Genomic DNA, 10,664 nt, shown 5'->3' with positions numbered 1-10,664 from the left:
TGGAGACTCCTTTGCCTGATGTTAACAGCGTGGAAAAGCAGTGATATTTTCCCCGTTTCTGTGCCTGAGAATGCTGATGAGCTGGCACTTCTGGGATTTTTATTGACGTTTACACAGCAGTCTAAAACTAACCAGGCTTTGAGATTTGTTCAGACATAGAGCTAGTACAGAAAACAGTAATTATGCTACTGGGCTTTTCAGTCAGCAGAGCATGCTAGCTCTGTGTGCTCCTAATCACATTAATTATGTGTTCCCTGGCTGCAGCTCACAGCTTGGCATTTGCTGCACAGCTCCAAGCATCCCAGCAATACTGCAGTGGGGCTCTGGTGGCAAAACTGACATTTATTTATTTATTTTGCTTGGTAGAGCACTGTTTCTTCATGTATTCAGTTGGTGCCTGTTTATTTTCTGTAATTTCCTGTTTGTCGTCTTAAGTCTTTACGTTTAAGAACTGTAAATGCCATTTCCATTGATGGACATGAAGGACGTTATTATGGGCCCATTAACTGCACAACCAACTCCTGCCTCTTTTTTTGGATTCTGAGGATCATGACTGGGTTCTTCTGCTGATGTCTTGAATTTTTTATTGAAGTATTTGTTCCCTCTGACCTCCCTTATAAAGCATTGACTATAAAATTACAGTCTTCAGCACGGTGCTGGGTTGACAAATGGTAGGGTAGCGGTGATAATCTATCTTTCCACTCTGCTAACCAGTCTTTTAGTTCTGCTTCTCCCTTTCTGTCCCTCCTTCCCAGTTTGAGGGGACTGGTAACAAGTGGTAATGCGAAATGTTCCTTGAGGCTATTTCCAATCCTCAGGCCTATATACACTCGGAAGTGTTTTTATGGGCGTTTGTTGGCGTGTATGTGCTGGCATTGCAGCTTTATGCGACGACGCTGCACACCTGCCTCTGCTGGGGCAGCTCCTTCTCCCCGAGGGAATCGCTGTGCGTCTGTATCGCTGGGCTTACTGTGCCCCCGCCGGAGCGCTGGAGATGGAAGGTATCAATACCCAAGAGTATTAAGGTATCTTAAGAGATCAGCTGAATGACCTTGGGAACTAGAACAGAAAATCAACTTGAAACGGTTTGTGTGAAAAGTCATTTATTTGAGGACTAATAAAAAAAAAACAACCCTCTCTGCTATAAAGTGGGTGCTCATTAGTGAGTGAGGAGTTGGAGGGTTTTAATCACGCTTTAATCAGCTAGTATGTGATAAAAACATCGAGCTATGTAAGGCAAGGTATTTCTAGTATAGCTATACAAGTACCATAGGATTATATAAGCCTCTGCTGTGAGATCTCTTCTACAGTTCTGGTTTGCTACGTATAGAGGCAAAAAAGAATCTCAGCTGGGGCGAGTACAGAGGAGGACGACACCGCTGAGCAGGAGAGTGAAGATCTTTTTTAGGAGAGGCCTAGAAGAGCTAATCTGGCAAAATGAATCCTGAGAGGGAGATACGATTTCCCACTTATATAAAATATATATGCATGTATCTGTATCTCCTGCTTCCTTCCCCTGATCATAGGCTGGAACTGTTGGAGATAATTGGTTAATAAATAGTTTGTCAATGAGAAGGTGAGGTTCTGAAGCAGCCATCTAGCTGGGGAGCGAGGGCAGGGAAGCTATGGAGGTGTCTCCATTCTCTCCTGCCACCTCATTGCCAAGTGGCCATGGCCATCCAAACCCTGGTAGATCACTGCAGGCACTGACACGGGCCGTGGAAAATGGGGCTCTTCAGAAAGCTCTGGGCTCTTTTGAGTGTGCTAATTAAGGCGAAGTGAGTGGATTCACAATGCTAATTGGGATTATTGGCAAACAAGCCTGTGTCTTCCTTCCCTTCATCATAAATCTCCCCCTGCCAGTGTCCAGGTTATTGCTGGATGGCTTCAGCTGTTACCTGGACTGTGTATGTATGTGCTGAATTGAAAGGATGCTGGAATACTTCGTAACTACATCTCTGTGAGGTGAAGATTCCCGTGGCTGCTAATGTTTTGCTTTAAATTAAATGTACAAAGCAAAGATTAAATTGTGAGGCTGCTGGTTTGGAACAGGCAGGTGCAAGGGCAATTACATGAGAACACCACGTTCTGTATGGCCCCGGGAAGATCTGGAGCGTGCTTTGATGTGCCGTGCTCAGGTAGTTTGCTGTTTGTGTTAATTCCCACTGTTACGACTTAACTATGTTTTCACTGTACATGAATTTTAAAGTAATTGTTAGTGACCTTTACGAGTCTCGGGAAGGGAGATTCCATTTGAGTGGGATTTTTTTTAAGATGCATCAGATGGTTTGGATCCTGTCGTCGTCCCCCCCCTCCAAAATAAAGCTTTGAGGAGTAATTTATTCTAAAAGCCGTTGTGAAAAATAACTGGTGGTCTTGCCTGGATGAGAAGCGACTGCTCTGCATGTGGTTGGTAGCTGGTTGCTTTCCGCTGTGTGTGCTATGCCTGGCAGCTTGGATGAGTGTGTGTGTGTGTGGGCTTCCGTGTTCCAGCACCATGGGATTGTCCTTTTAGTGCAACGGGTGTGAGAGTGGAAGCTGATGAGTCTGATGTTGTGATTCTTAATTCTCAGTGATATTTGCATTTGCTGTACAAGATACAGCATAACATCTTGAGGGGGGGAGGAAGACGTACTTTCCTTCCGTGTCCTCTTTCGTCATCTTTCCTTTTGCCTCCTTTTTTTTTCTAGCCCTCAAAACTGGCTGCTTTTGGAGAAGAGTGGCCACCCCGTAGGGCTTCTTCCTTACCGTGGATGGCCTCGCCAGCGGGAGGAGGCGCCTCTCAGGCAGCTGTGGGGCTGCTTGTGTGATGCAGATGGGAAAGAAAGAGAAATTTTATATCACTTTGATATAAAAGGCTCACCAAAACGTGAAATGGAGCCGGCTGCCTACTCCCAAAGCCTGTGTTCAGAGAGGGAGTGGTCTGCAGCGTCTAATGCGTTATAAATATTGGAGTAGTGCAGTAAATATCACTAATCTTATTATAGGGAGTGGAAATTCTCTTTATGTTATCTGTGAAGATGCAAGAGGCCCACAGACATTCTCTCAGCTTTTTAGTCTCTTTTTCATGTTTACATTTTTACATTTCATTCATACGCATATTTTAGAAAAAAAAAAAGGGTAGTTTGAATCACCAGATGGATTTTTTCATGAGGACTGTTATGCATTTTTCTGTGTATTTTATTTGAATACTTAGGTGTCTGTTTGGGGGGTGGGGTGTTGTTTGTTTTTATTTTTTTTCCTGTTTATAGTGCATTGATTTGTTGTTAAATTCAGCCTCTCTGCCATGCCAAAAGCGTGCCTTTGGGAGTGTTTCCTGGCTGCTTGCAGTACTTTTCTTTTTCCATCCTTGTATATAACTGTTCTTGCAAGTTATTTAAAATAAACTGGACACTTGCAAAGACATTTTGTAATTTGTCCGAAACCTCTTGCCCTTTACAGGAAGATTTTAAAAGAAAAAAAATCCTCCTGAGCTCCTTTTCTGTTGCCTGATGTGATTTTCACTGGGCTCGGCCTGGCTGACCTCGGTGAAGGTCCCACGTGAGTCTCTGACTTCTCCTGGGGATGTATTTTCCAGGGGTGGTCCAGGTTGTGATAAAGGCACTTCCAAAGCTGCACTGCAGCAGACACCATGCGGGGATGCACCAGAAATGGGTTCTTTGCTCTGAGAGTGGATCCTTGGGAGGTTGGCTGAGCAGGGCTGGGTTGCTGGTTTATCTGATGTTGAAATGAGACATGTGAATATTTGTCATGTTCGCTCTGACATCACCATTGAGCAATTAAGAGAAAGAAATCTAATTTTTTTGCCATCAGCTTAGCTCTTGGAATTCCCTCATGGCTTATTGTACAAAAGGCTGAAAAATAAGAGTAATAATCTGATTTTTGTCTGGTTCTAGTGTTTTATGTTTTCCATTAAAGCCTTGCTGGGATGCTGCACTGACTTTTTGAACTGCAGGATCAAAAAATACTCCTCCCTTTTTTTCTTGGTGAAGACTGTCTCTGAGAAGGATAAATATTATTGATTGAGGTATTTAATACACTAATGAAACCCACAATTATTGACTATGTAATTAATATACTGTCTAAAAGTAAAGTTTGACAGCGCATATAGAAAAGCTATATTGACTTGTGCTTCTTTGGCAACGTGCCTCGCAGGTTTTTATTTATAGACGCTGAGACACGTTCTTCAAGTAATGATTCAATCCCACTTTCTGCTTGCCACGAGCTAGAAGGCTGCTGTTCTTCTTGCTGACTGCAAGGCTTTCCTATTATCTGTGGGGAACTAAAATTTTCAGCATTTTGCCTTGTTCCCTCTTGCATTAGATTTCGGAGCTGGAGCATCTGGGTGCATGGCGCTGTTTCTTGCAGCTGGGAAACCAGACTTTTTCCAAGCAGCTTCCAGCTTTTTGTAAGCAAGTTTGGAAACTTTTTTTGACTTGCTTTTGGTTTTGCCTAAGCTTGGTAAGCGATGAAGACGTGGGAAATCCAAGGGGCGTCTTGATAGACCTGGGAGCGTGCTATCAGCCAGAGGCTTTCCTATCGCTATAGCTGCCTTTGTGTTGTTAGAGCTGCCCTTGTGTGTGCTTTGGGAGTGTATGCCCTGGTTGAGGCTCAAGGTGATACGTGGGTTTGTTCTAAGCCAAAGTGGCCTTTCTTAAGCCAAGCAGCAAGATTTAGTCTTCTCCCTGAACTGACATGATCTGCAGTGCATTCCTGCCTTATTCCAGGGGTTGGAGGTGCTGCACCTCTGTTGTTTGGCTGACCTCAGGGTGTTAGCTCACCACATCTCCCTTAGCCTTGCTCGTCTTCCCCAGCTAGTTCTGCTTGCAGCCCAGCCTCGCATTCTTCTCCGCTGCTTAAGTTGCCATAAACTCTGTTTAAATTATCAGGAAGCTGAAGCTACATTTATAAATGGCTTTAAGTTGTTGGTGTGCCCTGTGAAATGTTAAACTTCTTAGCACCAGGTGAAGTTATTTACATCCAACTCAGAAGCTGATAATGAAGGTTTTTTTAGATTTCAAGTGATTTAAAAAAAAAACTTCCAAATCCCAAGTGTATCAGCTATCTGGTAATTGGAGCTTGTGCTGTCATTAAAAATGACAGCTTTCTCCAATAACATTCTTAGTGCTTGTAAAATGCAGCTAACATAACCTATATTTAACTTGTATTAGCTAGAATTTCCTTCCCATGCTTGCTTACTTTCAGAGCTTTGGTGCGAATACCGAGGTCCTTCTCTATTCATGAACCACGTATTATTTTACCTGGTTGGAAGAACTGAAATGTTTTAAGCAGGGCTGGACAACCGGGTGTCCCTGTCTTCTGGGTTTCCCCCACAGAAGTTTTTTTCAGCCAGCAAGTAGAAGCCATTCTTTGGGCAGAAATAAACCTTAAGCAATAATAAGTATCGCAAGAAAGCCCAGCTTTGCTGAAGGGTAACGGAAAGCTCCTATTCCTCAACCCTGAACAAATAAAACCCTTTTTTTTTCCTGGTTTTTTTTTTTTTTCCCCTCCACGGTCAGTTCAAAACATTTGCATGTTGAATCGTTCAGGCACTGTCCCATAATTGAGATGCTGGGTAGCAATCTGCTCCCCTCCTCCGCCTGGAAGTGTTCCACACAGAGCCCTCTAATTAAACAGAAAATGGTTTGTCATGTGTAACTGCCTCTTCTGAATGTAACAAACTCATTTCAAGAGATGCCAACACCGTCTTTATAGCTGTTTTAATAATCTTCTCTTGAATCGGAGAGGGCTTTAACCTTGTATTTCACTTTACCAGCTGTTTATTTTGCTGTTTGGGTTGTTTGTTTTTTTCTTCCCCCCTTGCACAGAGAATATGTAGACTCTTTTTTGTGTGTGTGTGTGGAAATCCTCATTAGAGTAACTGAGTTTAAGTCTGAAGTATCTGTTAGGGCTGCTGCTTTTAAGCATTACTATTTACAGTGGGAGCACGTGCGGGCTTCCAGCTCCGAGCCCTGTCAATCACCTGCCTGTCACTGGGAGGGGGCCCGCAAAGCTCCGCTGCCATCCCCGTTTGCTGGGGAGCTGAGGTGTTCAGGCAGTTTCCAAAGCTAACATCTATTTTGCAGACAGATGTGCGTGCCACAGCCACCCTCCGTACACGCCTGTAATAGAAACCATTAGCTTCTCCGCTGCCCCGGCGCAGAGGAGAGCTGCAGCGTGTTCTTAATGCATGAAGTGTGGTCTGGGTAGGACGCAAATAGTGTCGCAGATTACCAGGTAAAATTGGCTTTTAGCTCTTCCCCATCCTTCTCAGACACTTTCCTGCCAAACTTCAGCTTTTAAGTTGGCGCTCAAAGAAATTCTCTCCGTGTAAAAGGCCTCTTGCTGCCTTTTAAATTGGCTAATGTTTGGCAGAAAATCCAAATAGCGGGTACAGTTATTTAGTGCCTTCATTACTTACTGCCTGGAGACTTTCTCTGATATTAGTGGTTCCTGTTTATTCAGGGTGTGCTTGTGTCTGCCTTCTGCCTGCCTTCTGGATAGGTGAGGACCTGTAGGAGCTCACAGTGGCAATCCACAGCCTCATGTCCCAGGTAAGTGTTCTTTCTTCGGACAAACCCCATCCCCTGTGCTGAGAAGGAACACCCTCCTTCTGCACAGGAGCACCAGTTAGAAGATGAGGAGCAGTGTTCTTCCAACAAGCCACGTTGTTAACATCCAGCTGGGATGTGAAAATCGCTTCTAGGTTGATATCTCTAAACATTGCGAGCCTGATGCCACCATCTTCAAAAAGGGAAGGAACAGCAAGCCGACTCCTGTCAGTTTGTTAGAGCATATTTATAACTCAAATGCTAATTCCTGCTCTTGACTCATAATAGCTTCTGAATTCTGAATCTTTAAATTCCGGATCTCATGTTTTGAGGTTAATCCATTCAGATAGATTGGGAAGCAGAATTTATAATTTGGAGAGGTAGCGTCAGTCCTTCTTTGCTTCAGCCAGTCATTTCATGTTGGCAATAGGTCCCACCAGCAAGCCAATACTTGACCCTTCCGTACAGACTAGTCAAAACCAACATATCCATTTTATCTGACTTGATACTGCAGTTTCCTTCATACTCATACCTTGGCCCATAAGCTTAAGAGTCACAGTCACTGGCTGTCAGCGTATTTGCCTGACTCTGATTTAACTCATTCAGCTTATTGTGAGCCTTAACCTATTTTCTGTGCTGTCTCCAAGCGTACAGCTTCTGCAAAGAGATTAATAAGACAAAGACATCTTAATTTTCAAACCTCTCCCATGAAGCAATACGGACTTACGGGGTTTGAGGAAAGGAACAGCATTAATAAACCCCCCATCAGTGGACAAGGCCTTTAGCATCAGTCCTTAAGCCAGCCTTTGCAGTCCAAAGCCTGTATCTCCACAGCTCTTGCTGATGCTAAAGCTCCAGGAGCTGCATTCACCTTGGAGGAAGCTTTGCTTGACTTGCGCTCATTATACTTCAGTCTCGTATCAGATTGCAGAGAGAGCATGCTCATTACTAAGCAAGATTAAGAAAAAGAGTAACTATTTTCATTAGAATTTTAATTACCGTGTTTGGAAACAAATACAAAAAGATAAAGCCATGAATGGGAATTTCTTTTGGCGACTTTAATACTTAGTTTCTGATGGTTTGTTGTTTTTTTTTTTCCCCCCCAGTTAACAAAACTGGTGAAAGATCACAGCATTTTAATGATCTCTGTTAGTGTCATTTCCTATGACTAATGAGATGTCATCTGGTGTTAATGATGAGTCCAGTCCCCAAGCAGCAACCTACTCCTGTGCCTTGCCTCCTATTTGAGCAGTTCGAGGACGTTTGATATCTCAGCGTCCCCTCTCCCAGCTCAGGTTTCTCGTTGAATTTGCCAGACCTAAGGGGGATGATTTAGCATTTCCCCCAAGGGATGCCCCTGAAACTAAACTTTAGGCTCTGCTTACACACCTTAGTTTGTCGGGGTGGGTGCTAGGTGCTTACAGGAGGGGCATCCAGCCCAACTGGTGCTTGCAGAACAGAGTGTGTCAGCTGTGTGTGGCTGCGCCCGTAAATCCCAGGAGTTCTTGGCTGTGCACTTTGTAAGTAGGCTTGTAGCAAACACCTTGCAATGCATATTCCTTATTTCAGCTTTGCTTAATGCGTAAGGCTTGAGGGGAGAGGAGGAAGTGGCTTCTCTCACCAATTTATGTTCCTTGAGCTAATCCACCTCTCCTGCTTGGCACAGTTAACTTTGAGTTGCAATATTTTGTATCTCTCAGAAGCAAGTTTTAATTGCGCTACAGAAGTCTCTTTCTGCCAATAGTTCATTAGACTTAATGATTGCTCCAACTGAAGAATAGTCTCTCTGGATTAGCATCATCTTCCAATACACCCTTCTCGTTGGATTGCTGTCAGAGGAATTGATAAAAGAATATTTCTGGATTGAGCCAAAAAGTACTGGGGGTGAGATACAACAATCCACAGGCTTCCAGACAAATGAGCAAAAACCAGGGAAAGCAATAATTCTCCAGTCAGGACGTCACAGGCATGGCAGGAGCTTTGGAAGGTCTAGATTAAACTGTAGCTATTTTTCTTCTGGAAATAGGAAGAAGGGATTTGGTGCCAGTCAGAAGCAAAGCCTACCCGATTCAAGGCAGGAAGCTAAATTCACTGCAACGGTTTTGCTAAGAGCTGGAGAGCAGCCGCAGTGCCTGATCAATAGGCAGAATCCAGAGGTGCTGGCAGGAACGTCTCTGATATGCCTGTGGTAATTAACTCTGAATTACCGGGTGTGTCTTTGAAACCCTTAAATGACCATCCTAGGATTTAGCAAACCATTTCCTGCAGCTAAGCGTTGCTTGGGATCTTCGTCCCAGTAAAGCTGCTGGTGACCCTGGTTTGCATCAGCGGGGCAAGGGAGCTCCGTGCTGCTGCTAAAGCCGGAGGGGATCCGGCAGCGCAGCCGCTGGAATAACCCTTGGAAACAGGGTTTAGGCTATAGACCTTGTTTCAGCTGTCTTGTAAGAGCTGTTCATCCTGGGAGATAAGTCACTGTGCGCCTGTCTTTAAAAAGTGACTGGCTCAGCTATTGTCTGCCTAAAATCACCTTTGTTTGTAGGGCGTTTTCTAATGCCTCACCCAGCAGAGTAAAATTTGAATAAGTAATTATCGCGCAGAAGCGTGCACGCTAAATGGAACGATTTCCCTGGCTGCTCTGCCCTTTTGGCTGCGCTCTGAGCACAAGACAACTCCCCCGGTAATCAGGTAGGTTCAAACAGGCAGATTTTGGCAGCTCGTGCCCCTTTTGCTGTAGGAGCACTGTTGCTGCTCAGGATCTGCCTAAGCAAACTTAAATCAGCTCAGTTATTGGTATGACCCAAGAAAAACATGGGCTTAGGGTTTGGGGGCTTTTGTTTGTTGTTGTTGTATTTATTTATTTATTTTTAATTTTTTTAAAAATTTTTTTAACTCAGAAAGATAGAAAGTGCAGACCCTGGGCTTGGATTTTTATCCCAATAACTTGCCACAGGGATTTTAACTTGGTGTCCCTCCGAAAACTGACCCTTCGGAAAGCCACCGGCACTTCTTCTGGAGCCAGCAGGTGGAGCTTGAAGAATAGCATCCATTTGCAACCCCATTTGTGCTAGAGCCCATTGAGTGGGAGCTATCTGTGCTGAAATCCTGATTGAATAAAAATCGTTCATTATGCAAACTGTCTGGTTCAGTACACAGAGGCAGCCCCCAGGCACAGACCCCAAGTAGCTGCTTTCTCTTTCCCCAGATTAAAACATACGAACTGCTTTGATGTAATCTTATAACAAAGCCTAATGGAAATTTTATACCCTCTGAAGTTGACTGTCATTTCTCATTGCCCTGCTTCCCCTCTCCTATTAATACTCCAATCCAGAGAGCGGGAGCTGAACTTGCGCTCTTTTGCTCTCAAATACAGTACGCTTCCCCCTCCGTGTTTTAAGTTTTTATTTACGTTTAAATACTGTTAGATTACATTACAGTATTTTTAATCCCTTGTTTTTTCCATAGCTATTTATCATTTTAATGGAATGCTGCAGAATATTACATTGTGCAATGTGTTTAAATTGATAAATTGTATTAGAAAAATATTGGATAGGATTTTTAATGGTAAGTGGGGCTTTAGTAGATATATTTTCTCATTAGTAGACTAACTGCGTACAGACTGCATGAGGCTGGAATGTTAAGGATTTTGGGATAAGCTATATTTATGACTTATTTTACTAATTAAGGCGCAGTTTCATCATAAAGTTTTTCCCAGACTTTGCTGAGCAGGATGAAGGAGGAAAACTTGCCCTAGTGCAGTTACTCTACAACATCAGTTGCCATAACAACTTCATGCAATACTATATTTTTACTTGAAATTCCTTTTAAGACTCAGTTGCTGTAATAATTTGTTTCAGCTGCTAAAAGGCATGTTTCTCTTTGTGGTGGTTTCAAGGCTCTCATTACAGTAACAAAAAAGTGGTTGTGTTCATATAGACTCTTTTCATTTCAACATATGCAAAAGTTCAATAGACTCCAAAAATAGAATTAAAGGGTGGAGGTGATGAATCTGCTATAAAATCTCTTCCAGTCCTTAGGAAAGAGGAATGGGCTTGGCTGGTGAAGGTGAACTTTATTAACAGCCTTAAGGAGAGATGCTGCTGCTACTCCGTACCC

The sequence above is a fragment of the Nyctibius grandis genome, chromosome 18, assembly GCF_013368605.1.
Source record: "Nyctibius grandis isolate bNycGra1 chromosome 18, bNycGra1.pri, whole genome shotgun sequence".
NCBI classification, from domain to species: Eukaryota; Metazoa; Chordata; class Aves; order Nyctibiiformes; family Nyctibiidae; genus Nyctibius; species Nyctibius grandis.
This window is presented reverse-complemented; position numbering follows the sequence as displayed.